Below are 14,591 nucleotides of genomic sequence, written 5' to 3' on the forward strand. Positions count from 1 at the left end.
CCCTTACTATCAATATTTTGAGATTTGGGAATTAGTGTATAGCTATCGACCTATGTTTCCGAACTTCCGGCGCTGGTTTCGTCTCGATCGGAATGAAAATATACAATGAACTACTATTAGATATTACATATTTTAAGAAGTAAAATTAGTTTTAAAAGGAAGGGACATTTAATGGGATTTGTATGTTTCATTTTATTGTTGTGGATTTAATTAGGGCCCGAGCACTGATGGTGGTCTACATGTCAATATTTAGTCAGTTATATTGTCACCTGTGGGCAAGAGTAAATTGTGATTAACTACTAATTAAGATTGAACCAAAACAACATCATATTTGGTCAGTCTAATAGTTAATAGACTTAATGATGTTAAATTTCAAAGATCTTGAGTTTTGTTGAACATGTCCGTGGTATCCTGACAAAGTCTGATGTTTCGGCAAAATTTTAGTTATTCATAGTGCCACTAGCTGGTCAAGTCACCTTTATTTATATAGCACTTTTAACAAGTCCAGTTTCAAAGCAGCTTCACAGTTTTAACAAGAAAATAATGCAACAGATTTTGTACAACTGCTCTGTTGAAAATGGTGATGTTATCCAGCTAATTTCAATTATCATGTAGTGTCAATGCGGGCAGATCAGTAATATAGTTGAAATTTAGGTGTCCCCAACTGAGCAAGCCAAGCCAAAGGCAACGGTGGCAAGGAACCAAAATTCCTTCAGGGCCAGGATGGAGATAAAAAAATCTTGGGAGAAACCAGGCTAAGTCGGGGTGCCAGTTCTCCTCTGGCCGACGAACAAACAGTGTATGATTATTATTTTGCGTATAACAGTGTATGATTATTTTTTACCTTTTAAACTGGCAACATTACAGTTCAGAAGTCATATTAGATAAATAGATATTCGTAAGATCATTTGATAGATTGGAGTTGTCGTGCCGGAGACAGGTTTATAAGGATGTCTTTTCGAGTCTGCATTTACAGGGCAGAGTTTAATTGACGCACTCTCTTCAGACATTTCAGGGATGCATTAGTCATGTCCTGGTACAGGTCCACCCTCTGATAAGAGTACAGCCCAGTAGCAGGAAGTGTGGCAAATACAAATGATTGATATAGTCCTCCTATTTTTATATACTTAAATGCATATTGCCCACCGTGCTCTGTGTTCCTACAACCACAAGGTAGTGGTGGCACAGTTGCGAGGACCCTTTTATTCCTCTTGCAGCTTCAATTTAGTTTTGTATTTTTTACTTTTTGGGACCTCAGGAAGAGTAGTCACTGCCTAGGTATTGGCTAATGGGGATCCAAATAAACAAATAAACTTAGATCATAGATGGGAAAGAGCATTCATGGGTAAATTAACTAAGGAAAAATATAATATCATAGCTTTTTTAGGTGTCCTCAAAGGGGTCCATAAATATATGTCAAATTTGTTGTAAATATCTAATTTTCTTTTAAAGTTATAGCAAAATATATTTGAGAGCATGGGCTGCATTGATTGGATTTTTTTTTTCTTCCAAAATTTTGGCTTTGTTTTGGTCATTATTGTTTAGCTATTGACCTATGTAAGTATTCAGAATTTCCTATTGTGGTTTTGTTTTAATTGGACTAACTGTTTCCTACATTCGCAAAGGTTTTTTAGGTGCTAAAGTACACCTTTTTACAAACCATAAGGTGAAACCAGGAATGTTTGGTATTATTGGACTCGGCAAGGATCCAGGAGTCTAATGAGGTGAATACTGTGAAAAACACTGGCTTGAAAATTCTCAGGCTCCTTCAGGGCATTGCACCAATGAAGTATGCTTTGTTTGTGATACGCCATTGTCCTCATAGACTATCATGGCACCAAGGATAAAGACAATGAATGCCCATTTTCATCTGACTAATGTTTGGGTGCGTATATTGCCAGTTTCATGAGTTTTTCCCCTGTTATAGCGCCACCAAGTGATCAATCGTTGCGATTTTTTTCATGTGATCTCAGACTGACCTCACTCACACGTGACCTTAATTTGGTGGAAATATCTCGTTCTGTTCACAAGTTATAGCCATTTTATTAAATAAGGTCCGGGTCACATCAAACATTTTGGCTCCCCTTAGCAACCATAAATCAAAATGTTTTGTTTTTTTTGATAATTATTGATAGTCTCTCTCCAGAGAACATTTCTGCAGTGGTTTTGTTCCGATCAGTCAAATAAGCTGGGAGTAATTTGCAAAAGTAGGTTTTACAAAAAACCTAAAATATCTCGAAATTGGAGCCTGAAGGGCGAGCAAATCCGAGATATGCATTTTGTCCGTCTCGAGCCAAGGATTCCAGCAATATAAGACACTCGAGGCTAAGCCTTACGGTTGAGGAGTTATGAGCCGTTTCGTACTTTTGATCGCCGTTTCGCACTTTTGATCGCTGTAGCGCCCCCGTCAGGCCGATCGGGGCGGGCTTCGGTGACGTCTGCAGTGGTTGTGAGTACTACCAGCCCTGAAAGTTTCAAGTCTCTACGACTTACGGTTTGGTCTGCCCGAGCAGTTTTAGCTGGAAAATGATGCATCATGGGGAAATGAACAGTTCCAATAGGGTTTCAGCCTGACGCTTGACTTTGATTGGATTTTACTACCCCTTACTATCAAAATTTTGAGATTTGGCCTCACGACTGTGCCTAGCGACCTATGTTTCCGAACTTCTGACGCTGGTTTCGTCTCGATCGGACCAGTGGTTTCGAAGATATCGGCTAATTTTCTTAAAGCGCTAAATTACAACGGTGCACAAACCATACGCCGAAACCTGGCAAGTGTGGTATCGTTGGACTCTGCAACGATTCAGGAGTCTAAGGAGATGAGTCGCGTGAAAATAAGTCAACCACACCCAAAGTTATAAGCACTTTTTAAAAAAATCTCAACTAGGTGGCGCTGTTTCGAAACTTCTCAGGCTACTTCAGGGCATCGTGGTGATGACCCATGCCGAGTTCCGTAACAATCCGTTCATGCGTTCATAAAATACAGCATTTTGGCACATAATTCAAGATGGCCGACAGCCAAAATGGCCGACATGGTAAAATTGGACATCAGTTGACTCGGCATGACGTCTCGAATCTGACGAGACCACTTTTGTGATTTTTGGGCAAACGGTTCAGCAAAAAAAAGCAAAAATAGCCATTTTTCCTATCTCCGGGCCAGTAGGTGGCGCTGCGCCGAAACGCAGCAGGTTGCCTCAAGACATGCTTGTGCCAACATGTACCAAGTTTGGTCTGAATACGATAAAGCGTTGCGGAGATACAGCCATACGTCTGTTTTTGCAAGCGCTACGTAAAATTTGTTTGCGCGTTTAACGGAAAATATTTGACGAATCAACTTGAATTCCATAACTTTTTGTCGACACTGGCTGCAGATGATCTGGTTCAATTTTCGTGCAAATCAGACGAACAGTCTAGGACGAGTTCGCAAAAGTAGGATTTTGGGGAAATTCAAAATGGCGGGAAACATATAATGTCGGAAATGACGTCATAGGGTGCTTTCGGATTGGCAGGAGCTCAGAAATCTGAGGAAACAAGAATTTTGTTTCTAGCCCTTAAGGTTCAAAAGTTATTAGCATAAACATGAGTGCAACTTTGGACAGGTGGTGGCGCTAGAGGGATTGAGTTGGAGACACCAAAATTGGTGTATTTAATGTTGGGACTGCCCTCTATCAGAATGTCAAATCGTTACAACTTTCCCGCAAACGGTTCTATGGGCTGCCATAGACCTCCATGGCGGAAGAAGAAAGTGCGACAACGGTTTCAATAGGTGCCTCCGCACCTTCGGTGCTTGGCCCCTAATAAAAAGGCAATAAAAAGGGTATAAAAAGGCATATAAAAAATAGACCATAGGGTTTGAGCACTTGAGTTTTGAGCTGCTGGTTGCTAAAACTTTATCAAGCCTGGTGACATGTGCATCGCCGAGGTCAAAGGTCAATTTTTGCATTTTCAGCTCATTTATCATGAAAATGGGGTGTTTTTATTTATTTATTTTTTTACCTTTTAAACTGGTATGCCTCTACTGATGGCCCGATCTCCGCCAAAGTTTGCACGCGTCTTTACAATAATGCGGCGCACATGCTCAGCCGATTTGGTGAAGTTCTGCGCAAAGCAGGCAATTTTTAGTCATTTAAATGTCATTTTGCATAGGATAATATAGGGCATTTGTTTTTCACCAGTTTAACAGTTGGAGGGCCCGATCTCCGCCAAAGTTTGCACGCGTCTTTACAATAATGCGGCGCACATGCCCAGCCGATTTGGTGAAGTTCTGCGCAGAGCAGGCAATTTTTAGTCATTTAAATGTCAATTTGCATAGGATAATAATAGGGCATTTGTTTTCACCAATTTAACAGTTAAAGCGCCCCGGCGGCCATAAAAGTCTGCAAGCCTCTTTAGGGTCACGTGACGCATGCGCACGCGTGATTTCGTAAAGCTGTATGCCAATCAGGCAGGAAGAGGGCCGCTTTCAGGCCTTTAATGGGATTTTCCATAGAAATACATCATTTTGACCCCTTTTTAACCATTATAGCGCCACCAAGTGGCCGGTCCCCACGTCCTTTTTCACTTGGCCACAGAATGAGCTCTTACATAGGCGTGCTGAGTTTGGTGAAAATACCTCATTCCGTTCACGAGTTTTAGCCAATTTAGTAAAAGGGGCTACTCCCCCTTCCAACGTTTTGGCTGCCTTTAGGGTCCAGGAACCCAAATTTCCGGGTTTTTTAAATGACTTTTGACAATTAGACTCCAGAGAATCTCGCTGCGCTGGTTTGGTTCCGGGTGGGCCAAAAACCTAGGACTAGTTGGCAAAAGTAGGTTTTGCAAAAAACCCGAAATACCCGAATTTTTTCCCACTATTCCGAGCCAATCCGGGGCATGCATTTTGTCCGTCTCGAGCCAAGGATTCCAGCAATATAAGACACTCGAGGCTAAGCCTTACGGTTGAGGAGTTATGAGCCGTTTCGTACTTTTGATCGCCGTTTCGCACTTTTGATCGCTGTAGCGCCCCCGTCAGGCCGATCGGGGCGGGCTTCGGTGACGTCTGCAGTGGTTGTGAGTACTACCAGCCCTGAAAGTTTCAAGTCTCTACGACTTACGGTTTGGTCTGCCCGAGCAGTTTTAGCTGGAAAATGATGCATCATGGGGAAATGAACAGTTCCAATAGGGTTTCAGCCTGACGCTTGACTTTGATTGGATTTTACTACCCCTTACTATCAAAATTTTGAGATTTGGCCTCACGACTGTGCCTAGCGACCTATGTTTCCGAACTTCTGACGCTGGTTTCGTCTCGATCGGACCAGTGGTTTCGAAGATATCGGCTAATTTTCTTAAAGCGCTAAATTACAACGGTGCACAAACCATACGCCGAAACCTGGCAAGTGTGGTATCGTTGGACTCTGCAACGATTCAGGAGTCTAAGGAGATGAGTCGCGTGAAAATAAGTCAACCACACCCAAAGTTATAAGCACTTTTTAAAAAAAATCTCAACTAGGTGGCGCTGTTTCGAAACTTCTCAGGCTACTTCAGGGCATCGTGGTGATGACCCATGCCGAGTTCCGTAACAATCCGTTCATGCGTTCATAAAATACAGCATTTTGGCACATAATTCAAGATGGCCGACAGCCAAAATGGCCGACATGGTAAAATTGGACATCAGTTGACTCGGCATGACGTCTCGAATCTGACGAGACCACTTTTGTGATTTTTGGGCAAACGGTTCAGCAAAAAAAAGCAAAAATAGCCATTTTTCCTATCTCCGGGCCAGTAGGTGGCGCTGCGCCGAAACGCAGCAGGTTGCCTCAAGACATGCTTGTGCCAACATGTACCAAGTTTGGTCTGAATACGATAAAGCGTTGCGGAGATACAGCCATACGTCTGTTTTTGCAAGCGCTACGTAAAATTTGTTTGCGCGTTTAACGGAAAATATTTGACGAATCAACTTGAATTCCATAACTTTTTGTCGACACTGGCTGCAGATGATCTGGTTCAATTTTCGTGCAAATCAGACGAACAGTCTAGGACGAGTTCGCAAAAGTAGGATTTTGGGGAAATTCAAAATGGCGGGAAACATATAATGTCGGAAATGACGTCATAGGGTGCTTTCGGATTGGCAGGAGCTCAGAAATCTGAGGAAACAAGAATTTTGTTTCTAGCCCTTAAGGTTCAAAAGTTATTAGCATAAACATGAGTGCAACTTTGGACAGGTGGTGGCGCTAGAGGGATTGAGTTGGAGACACCAAAATTGGTGTATTTAATGTTGGGACTGCCCTCTATCAGAATGTCAAATCGTTACAACTTTCCCGCAAACGGTTCTATGGGCTGCCATAGACCTCCATGGCGGAAGAAGAAAGTGCGACAACGGTTTCAATAGGTGCCTCCGCACCTTCGGTGCTTGGCCCCTAATAATAGATTTTATTTATAACGCACTTTTCATTCCAAAGAATCTCAAAGTGCAACAAAGGGAAAAATTAACAAAAAAATGAATGACAAGTAAAAATATAGAAAAATACAAACAATCAACCAACACAGAAAACTGAACAGAAACAGAGCTGATGGTTAACAGAAAACAGAGCTGATGGTGGAAGTCTCTGTAAGCTCCGCAGCACACTATGGTCCACTCCATGTTTTACATTTCTCCCAGCGCTAGAGGCTCTATTGTCGCATATTCCCAATTCGGGAGTGTCCTGATGACGTCATCGAGGCATGACAGCTGAAGACAAGATGATGGGGATCGCCACAGCACCATGCAGGAGGCAGAAAAAGTTTACCGGGCACTTCTGTGGACACACGCCGCGGTCTGCGCAGAAGTCCAAGCCGTTCCACGGCCGCAATGCGGAACAGCGGCGCAGCCAAGAAGCGGAACATCCCAACATCACGCCGGACCCTGATGACGCCCAGTGCAAACTTCAGCCACCATGAAGCTCAAGCCCGAGGGAGACAACCAGTGAGCAGCCGACACCCATAAGAGAGAGCAGTCGCAGCGAGCATCATCAAACGTCCTTCAAACCAGAACCAACCGCAACAACTTAAACAAAAACAGCAGAGAAGCGGTGGAAAACGGCGAACAACGTCCTCTCAGTGGCTGCCAACAATCAGCAACAGTCCCAATTGTAGCTCTGACTGTGTGACTAGTCAGAAACATAAGAAAATTAAATAACATCTAAATCTAATAGTACAGTTAACATAATTTGTGGGTGGAGAAGCGGCGAACAGACAATGCCAGCGTCCTCTCAACCATGTTTTTCTAGCAACCAAATCAGTAATATAGTGATTTAGTGCAAATATATATTTTTATAATCAGAAAGGAATGTCATTTTGTGTTTATTTTGTTTTATGTGCTTTTTGTTGCCCATTGTAGGTTTGACAGATGCCAAAGCTTTTGATATTTTGATGAATCGAGATATTAGGATTGACGTAACAGATATAAAGTTCCCATACTTAAAATTGACAGTGTGGATTATTGACTGTTGCGCAAATTAAAACTTCCCATTTTCATTTTCTTGGCAATATTCAATGTATTCAACATATTTGTTGAAACAACTATTATTTAGTGTAGCATGAAATTCATTGTGAACGTGTATTAAAGGGTTATTTAGCTTGAAAATTAGGCCATGACTTATTTACCCTTAAGTCATCCTTGGTGTATATGACATTCTTCTTTCAAATATACACAGTCAAAATTTTATTAAAGTCCTTTTATATTAAAGTCTAATTAAGCTAATTTGCGGAGGATTGTGTGTTGTATCAGGAGTCAGTATGAGGTTAAGAGTGATGAGAAAGTGGTCTGAGGTGTGTAATGGAGTAACTAAAGTGTTGTCCGTGGAGCAGTTGCGTGTGTAGATGAGGTCTAATTGTTTACCTGATTTGTGAGTAGCCGTAGTAGACACTAACTTGAGGTCAAATGAAGTCAGTAGAGTGGTGAAGTCTGTGGCTAGGTGTTTATCAAGATGGATGTTGAAGTCACCAAGCAGAACCAGAGTGCCATCCTCAGGGAAATTAGAAAGTAACACATCCAACTCCTCCACAAAGTTACCGAGGTGACCTGGAGGACGATAGACCACTACCACATGGATTTTAACAGGGTGAGTAATAGTGATTGAGTGTGATTCAAATAAACTGCCCGATAGAGATGGTAAGGGATCAAATTTCCAATCATTTGAGATAAGCAAACCAGTACCCCCACCCCTCCCAAGTAGTAATAGTAGATTTGAAAGCACATGGTGAATACAGATTTAAAAAAAGGCCAGATAGAAATAAGAAAAACTGAACACAAGTAATGAACAGGAAAACGATTTTCAAGTGCCTTGCTCGAGAGGAGTTCCACAGGGAAGAGTTGATGTCTTTACACTCGTCAGGCTTCACAATAGGGCTTTTGATTGCGCTGCCGTGGACTATCACTCACCTGAGTATACAAACGTGTTAACCCATGTGACAACAAACACTACCTCCCCAAACACAGGGAACCTACACCAGAACTACTAATACATGATAATATACTACACCAGGGGTCGCCAACTGGCGGATTCTGGTCCCGATCCAGACCGGGAGATGCATCCATCTGGACTGTGAAGCATTGTGACGTGAATGAAATAAATAAACAAATGCCAAACTCATTTTTATAAAAAAAAATAAAAAAAATCATTTATATCAGGCAGCTCAGTAGAACCATTTTTCTTATGTTGCCACGGTTGCGATGACCGTTAAGCTACGTTACTATGCTCACTGTTGCTACGTTCAGACGCGCAGTCACGCATGCAGTGAAGAGGAGAAAGCCGCGCGCGAAAACAGAAGCTGAATCCGACATCACCCCCTAAACCCTCATTTACTATTCCCTACGTTAGTCCACTATAACAGCTCACTTGAAGGAGTGAATGAAAAAGAGTGAATGAAAACAAGTGCATGAAGTCAGACAGCCATTGAGTGTACATCGGCTCAAACATGTCCACTGTGGTTTCGGACACCACTACAAATGGCTGTCCTTTCAAATAATGCCGTATGGGTTCGGGGGCAATTTCGGATTCAGCCATACACATTTTGAAGAAACTTTTATCCTCAGCAGTCTGAGCTAAGGGCGCAGAAAATAAATGAGCCAATTTCTCCCACTGAAGTTCAGGCAATGTATGCGGGTTTGTTTTGGAATCAGGAATTATTATGCTTCCGTTCCGTCTTTAAGGTCAACTCAGCTCAGCCTTTTGAAATGTTATGTGAGGTTATTTACATTTTTCTGGATTTAAAGGAACAGGTGAAATAAAGAGATAAAATGTTTCTTACACTTTTCAATTTTTCCAACACTTGTGGCACTTTATTTTTGCCTGTTTGTGTTTCTGGATGTTATTGCTAATGATTTTTTACCAGTGAAATTTGAAGCACAGGGAGAGCAGTGTTGAATATTAGTTAGTTAGTTAGTTGGTTAGAGACTACATGTGAATGTACATAAAATTATGTTATGAAATTTCTGTTTTGTTTTGTTTTTTAACCAGGGGGGGTTGTGTTCATTGATTGTTACTGTTGATCTCAGTTCAGCAGAAAAAGCACTTTAGTCGCTACTAATGTTGAAATGAATGTATTTTCAGTGGAGATGAAGGTATTTTTTCATTCATCATATTTTTGTCACACATGGTACATTCATACTGTTTGAATTTAGATATTTTGTACCAAAGCAACTTAAACAGAACAACCTCAAAATGAGATACATTTTGTGAAGGATTACTTATGTTTGCTTTAACAATATGAAAAGACATGTTTATCTATATGAGAACATATTATATTTTGTTCAATAAAGACATTATTTTTTTAATCTACACTAATTTCTTTAGTCTGGCAAAAAAACATCATTTCATGTTTTTAGGTATATGATTGTCCGGACCTCGGCCGGTGAAGAGGGTACTGGACCCCAAGCAATTTTAGTTGAAGACCCCTGTATTAAACAAACAAACATATCTAACAACAGCTGAGCAAACAATCAAATGAGAAGTTACAAACACTTACACAGTAGCTGTCTTCCTGTTGACCGTTGCCTCATTTAAGTTTATTTCAAGAATTTTCTAGTGATTGTTAGTGTGTAGTGGATTATTTGGAAATCGCTCACTATTTGGCTACTGTTACACATGCAATGTGAGGCAGTGGTGGAATGTAACGAAGTACAAATACTTTGTTACTTTACTTAAGTACATTTTTCACGTATCTGTACTTTACTTAAGTAGAATCAATAGTGCATACTTTTTACTTTTACTTAGTTACATTTTGCAGCAAATATTTTACTTTCTACTCGACTACATTTCTACAACGTTTCGTTACATTTTCTGATCAGTTTCAGGGCTCGAGATTAAGGTTTGTTCGGATAATTAATGGATAATAATAGGCTAATGTATGAACTGACGGTTGCGCTGTTGACAATCGTGCAGTAAATATTATATTTAATAACGTATAATACAGTTAAAAAAACATCAAATGACATGACCAAGAGTGCTGTTTTCCTGAATACCATCACGACTGAAAATGTGACACTGATTTCATGACAGTTCCATAAACAATTAATTAAAATTAGTCACTTACATTTTAGATGCAATATAAACTGCTTTTGTTCTATTACAGCAGCGAAAATATTTCCAAGATCAGATCATATTTCCACATCAGAACCACAAAGCATGTCACAGTAATAGTGTGTTATGAATGATCCAGCGTTTGAATGAATCGCTTGAATCAAAGATTCAATGAACTGTTCGTAAACGACTGCCTCATTCATGAACGAATCAGCCGTTTGACCGAACCGACTCAATGACTCACTCATTAAGACCTGCCGCCACCTACTGGTAGTTTAGTTTCATGTTTAAAGCTATACTGTGTAACTTTTTTAGTTTATTCTTAGCTAAAAACACTTAGTTCTCTCAAAAATATATGTGCTCATTAATGTATATTTACTTCTTTCAAGTAATAAAGTATTCTCGTAAGTTTATAATATGCCATTGAAAATACACACGGGTGAGGGGTTCGAATGCCGGTCGCCATGTTGCTCCTCCATCTTGAAAGTACATTAGTCAAAGAGGGACATACCCATAAATTCAATCGTCGCCTTTCGCGTTTTAACACGGTCACTTTTTGCGTTTTAAAACAGCCACAGTATGAGTTAAAACAAAATCACAATTGAGAGGAACAGAAACTATTATTCCCTGGATGATCATATACCTTTTCACCACTAGATGGGGGAAAATATCACACAGTGTAGCTTTAAACATTCTTTCCAACGTTTCTTATTGTATTAAAAATATATACAGTTAAAACAATCTCATAACATCATTTAATGCAGTTGTAATTTTTCAGTGTTAATTATTTAATTTAACAACCATATAGCGTTATTCTAATTTAATTTATTGATCAAATTTAAGAATATAAAAGAAAAGCTGAAGCATATCCTTTATTTAAGATTAATCCTCATAAATATGAAGATTTAAATACATCAAAGCTGATGGAAATGTTCTTCTGAATATTGATATTTAACTCTGCAGATCGCCCTGATATTGTGAGTCAGAATGTAAACTGGGCAACAGATGATAAGCACAATTAGCCTACATTAACCCAAAACTAACTTAATTAAAACGCCACAGCCCGTACTGTTTTCTTCTTTTTAATGACTGAATATAGACATTAAGAGAATACATTGTTAAACAAGTAATTTACTTTTAATACTAAAAGTACATTTAAAATCTTAAATAAAAAAGTACTTTTTTACTTTTACTTAAGTAGGATTGTCGTTGTAGTACTTCTACTTTAACTTAAGTAAATATGGCTCTGGTTATTTGTACTTTTACTTAAGTACTGAGATTCAGTACTTCCTCCACCACTGATCACAGGTGATGCGCATCAAAATGCTTTACAAATTCAGGTCTTTAGCTAATTAGTAGCTACTCCAGGACTTGATGTGTGTCAGACAAAGGACAACTAAAATGTGCACTGTTGGAGGTCCACCAGGAACGTGGTTGGGAACCACTGAAGAAGAGCATAACAATAATCTAGCCTTGAGCCCATGATCTAACTGTTCAGTATTTTGCATTAAACGCATGTGCAGTAATTAGATGTTTTTAAGATGGTAGAAGGCAGTTTTACAGAGGGTAGAAATGCTACACTTTCAAATGAAAGATTGGTATCAAAGAGCACACCCAGGTTCCTCACTGACGACAAGGACTTGACAGAGCAGTAGTACATTAGTACATATGAAAGTGCTATATAAATGCATCATTCATTCACATAATTATGTATTGTGTGTATAATATGTACATTATTTATTTTGTATAGTTATCAGCAAAGTACAAATAAGGGTCTGACTACAGAGCCACAGTTTTACCACAGCAGTTCTGACCGCGCATGTGCATTGCGTCGTGCGAGACTTCGAGATGCATGTTACAGCACTGTAAGGGAATAAAACTAAATATTTATTAATTGTAATTGCACTTGTTTGATTTGATAGTTATTAGTTAGTGATCAACTGTAATGGTAAAATATTGAAATGTTTAAAATATAAATTGTAAATGTAATAGGCTAAAAAAATGTAAATTAAATTTGTTTATTGGTTATGTCTCCAACAAATTAATAATATCCTCACACTTTCAGTTTAAAAGTACGTTTTATTTGTTTTCCAAGTTCATGCATTTACCCCAAGCAGAATTAATCAACTTGAGGTATTAGTTATCTTGACGTTATACTAATTATAAAAACCTTTGAAATGTCTATTCGAAAGTTAGTTTTTATACCAGGCTTTGAAAATACATTGTGTGTTTATTATTCCAGGCTGTTCGTTTTTGGAGAAAAAACTTAAAAGTAATATTTAAGTGTTCATGACAGCATTGTTTTATATCAGTAAAGGAGCTTGAAGGCCTCCGAGTAACAGCAGAAGCAAAAAATAAAAGCTGGAGCAACAGTAATCAATAGATAGTTTTAGGACAGAATTAAATTTTAAGACAGAATTAAGATTTAAAAATCAAATGTATCCACGTGAAACCGCTGTAGTAAAACTGTGCATGTGCGGGACAAAACTGCTGTTGTGAAACTGCGCATGCGCGGGCAAAACTGCGGCTGGGGTGAAACTGCGGCTCTGCAGACAGATATTATTGAAAGTATATGTCTAATTGTATTCTGCACTGCTCTCAGACTTTCACTCACCACGGTTCATGTGCTGTTGCTGATGTGTCAATAAGAGTGATTAGATCTGAAAACAACCATCCAGGTTTTTGCAGTGATTGGTGCCAGGGACCCACTTTATATTAGGTGGCCTTAACAACTATGTACTAATGTTGTAATTAATCATTTGATACAAAGCACTTATTGTGTACATACATGTTTTACATTGTACTTACATTGAAAAAAATACCTGCATGTAATTACGTCTGTAATTAATTTCTGTAGTTACATTTGTAATTACACATTTGGCACTTCCCTTACACCTAATGGGTCCTGCACACTGTGCGATTTTTCAAAATCCTTTGCGAATGTCCCTTGTCAGACTGTACGAACATGATCGCCATGTCACACTGTAAGATCTCAGTTGGCATTAATGTCAGACTGCACGATAGTGAAGGCACGGTAAAAACGGACGCGCGCAAGAAAACTCACCCGGAGTGTTATATCATCAATGAATGACGCGTTCGGTGACAGCTATTTGACAACTCGCGATAAAGTTCCGAGAAGATTAGGCAAATTAGTCCGGTGATGTAGGACTGACTGCGCACGACTGCTCCTCCAAATCAGTGACGGACACTAATCATTTTTAAGTGTACCGATTGAAAGATTTAGTGAACTGTTTACATGAGACGTTATCTAAACCGATCTGGTGTTTACATGTGATGACTTTCAATCGCAATCATTTTGTCACATGCAGTTTGTCTGCCGCACCAAAAATGTCAACGCTGTTTTCTCCAGCAGCTGGATTGTGTTAACTGTAGCCATAGCAACTCTTAACGGCCACCAGGACTAATACAGTATTATTTATAGCTATTTGTTGTAAAGTGTAATAATCATCTCAGAAAAAAATATCTTCTGTCAGGCGCAGTTAAAGTAAAAACTGCCCGGGGCAATATACGCTGTGTCATTACTCCAACATTATCTTCATAACTTACGAAATAAAAAGTTTACCCCTCAGAAAAATTTACTTTCCTCTCTTGTCAACATGAGCGCGGCGCGCGCCGTCACGTCATGTAAGGACACACACTTAAAAGTAATCGGTCAGGTCGTTTACATGGTGAAAAAAAATTAATAACGAGTATGGAAGAGATTCAAGCTGTGCTGCTTTTGCTGGTTATGTATAGGTTTACTAAAGAGGTAATTAACAACGACAGAAAAGAGCACTAATATGCAGATTCAGCAGCATGCAGCATATTCAGAAAGCTTGTAAAGCTAGATTTAAAATGACAATGTATATTATTATCAGCTATTACGGACATTGAACGTGAGATGGCTGAGACGACCGCGCGCCACCAGACAGAGAGCAAGACTGATATTTACTGAACGCAGAACGAACCTTGCAAAAGACTTTTAAAAATGCCGGTTGAACTAAAATGCTGCGTGAGCTCAACCAATCAGCATGTTCAGCGCCCAAGTCCCACCCT

At 39.5% G+C, this 14,591-nt stretch overlaps 1 protein-coding gene across 1 annotated transcript in view; it reads right to left on the reverse strand.

Moving 5' to 3' along the window:
* The window catches only part of LOC137049352 (uncharacterized), a 73,773-nt gene that overhangs the window by 20,383 nt on the left and 38,799 nt on the right, over positions 1-14,591 (reverse strand). The window lies entirely within an intron of this gene.

The sequence above is a fragment of the Pseudorasbora parva genome, chromosome 2 (assembly GCF_024679245.1).
Source record: "Pseudorasbora parva isolate DD20220531a chromosome 2, ASM2467924v1, whole genome shotgun sequence".
Lineage (NCBI taxonomy): Eukaryota > Metazoa > Chordata > Actinopteri > Cypriniformes > Gobionidae > Pseudorasbora > Pseudorasbora parva.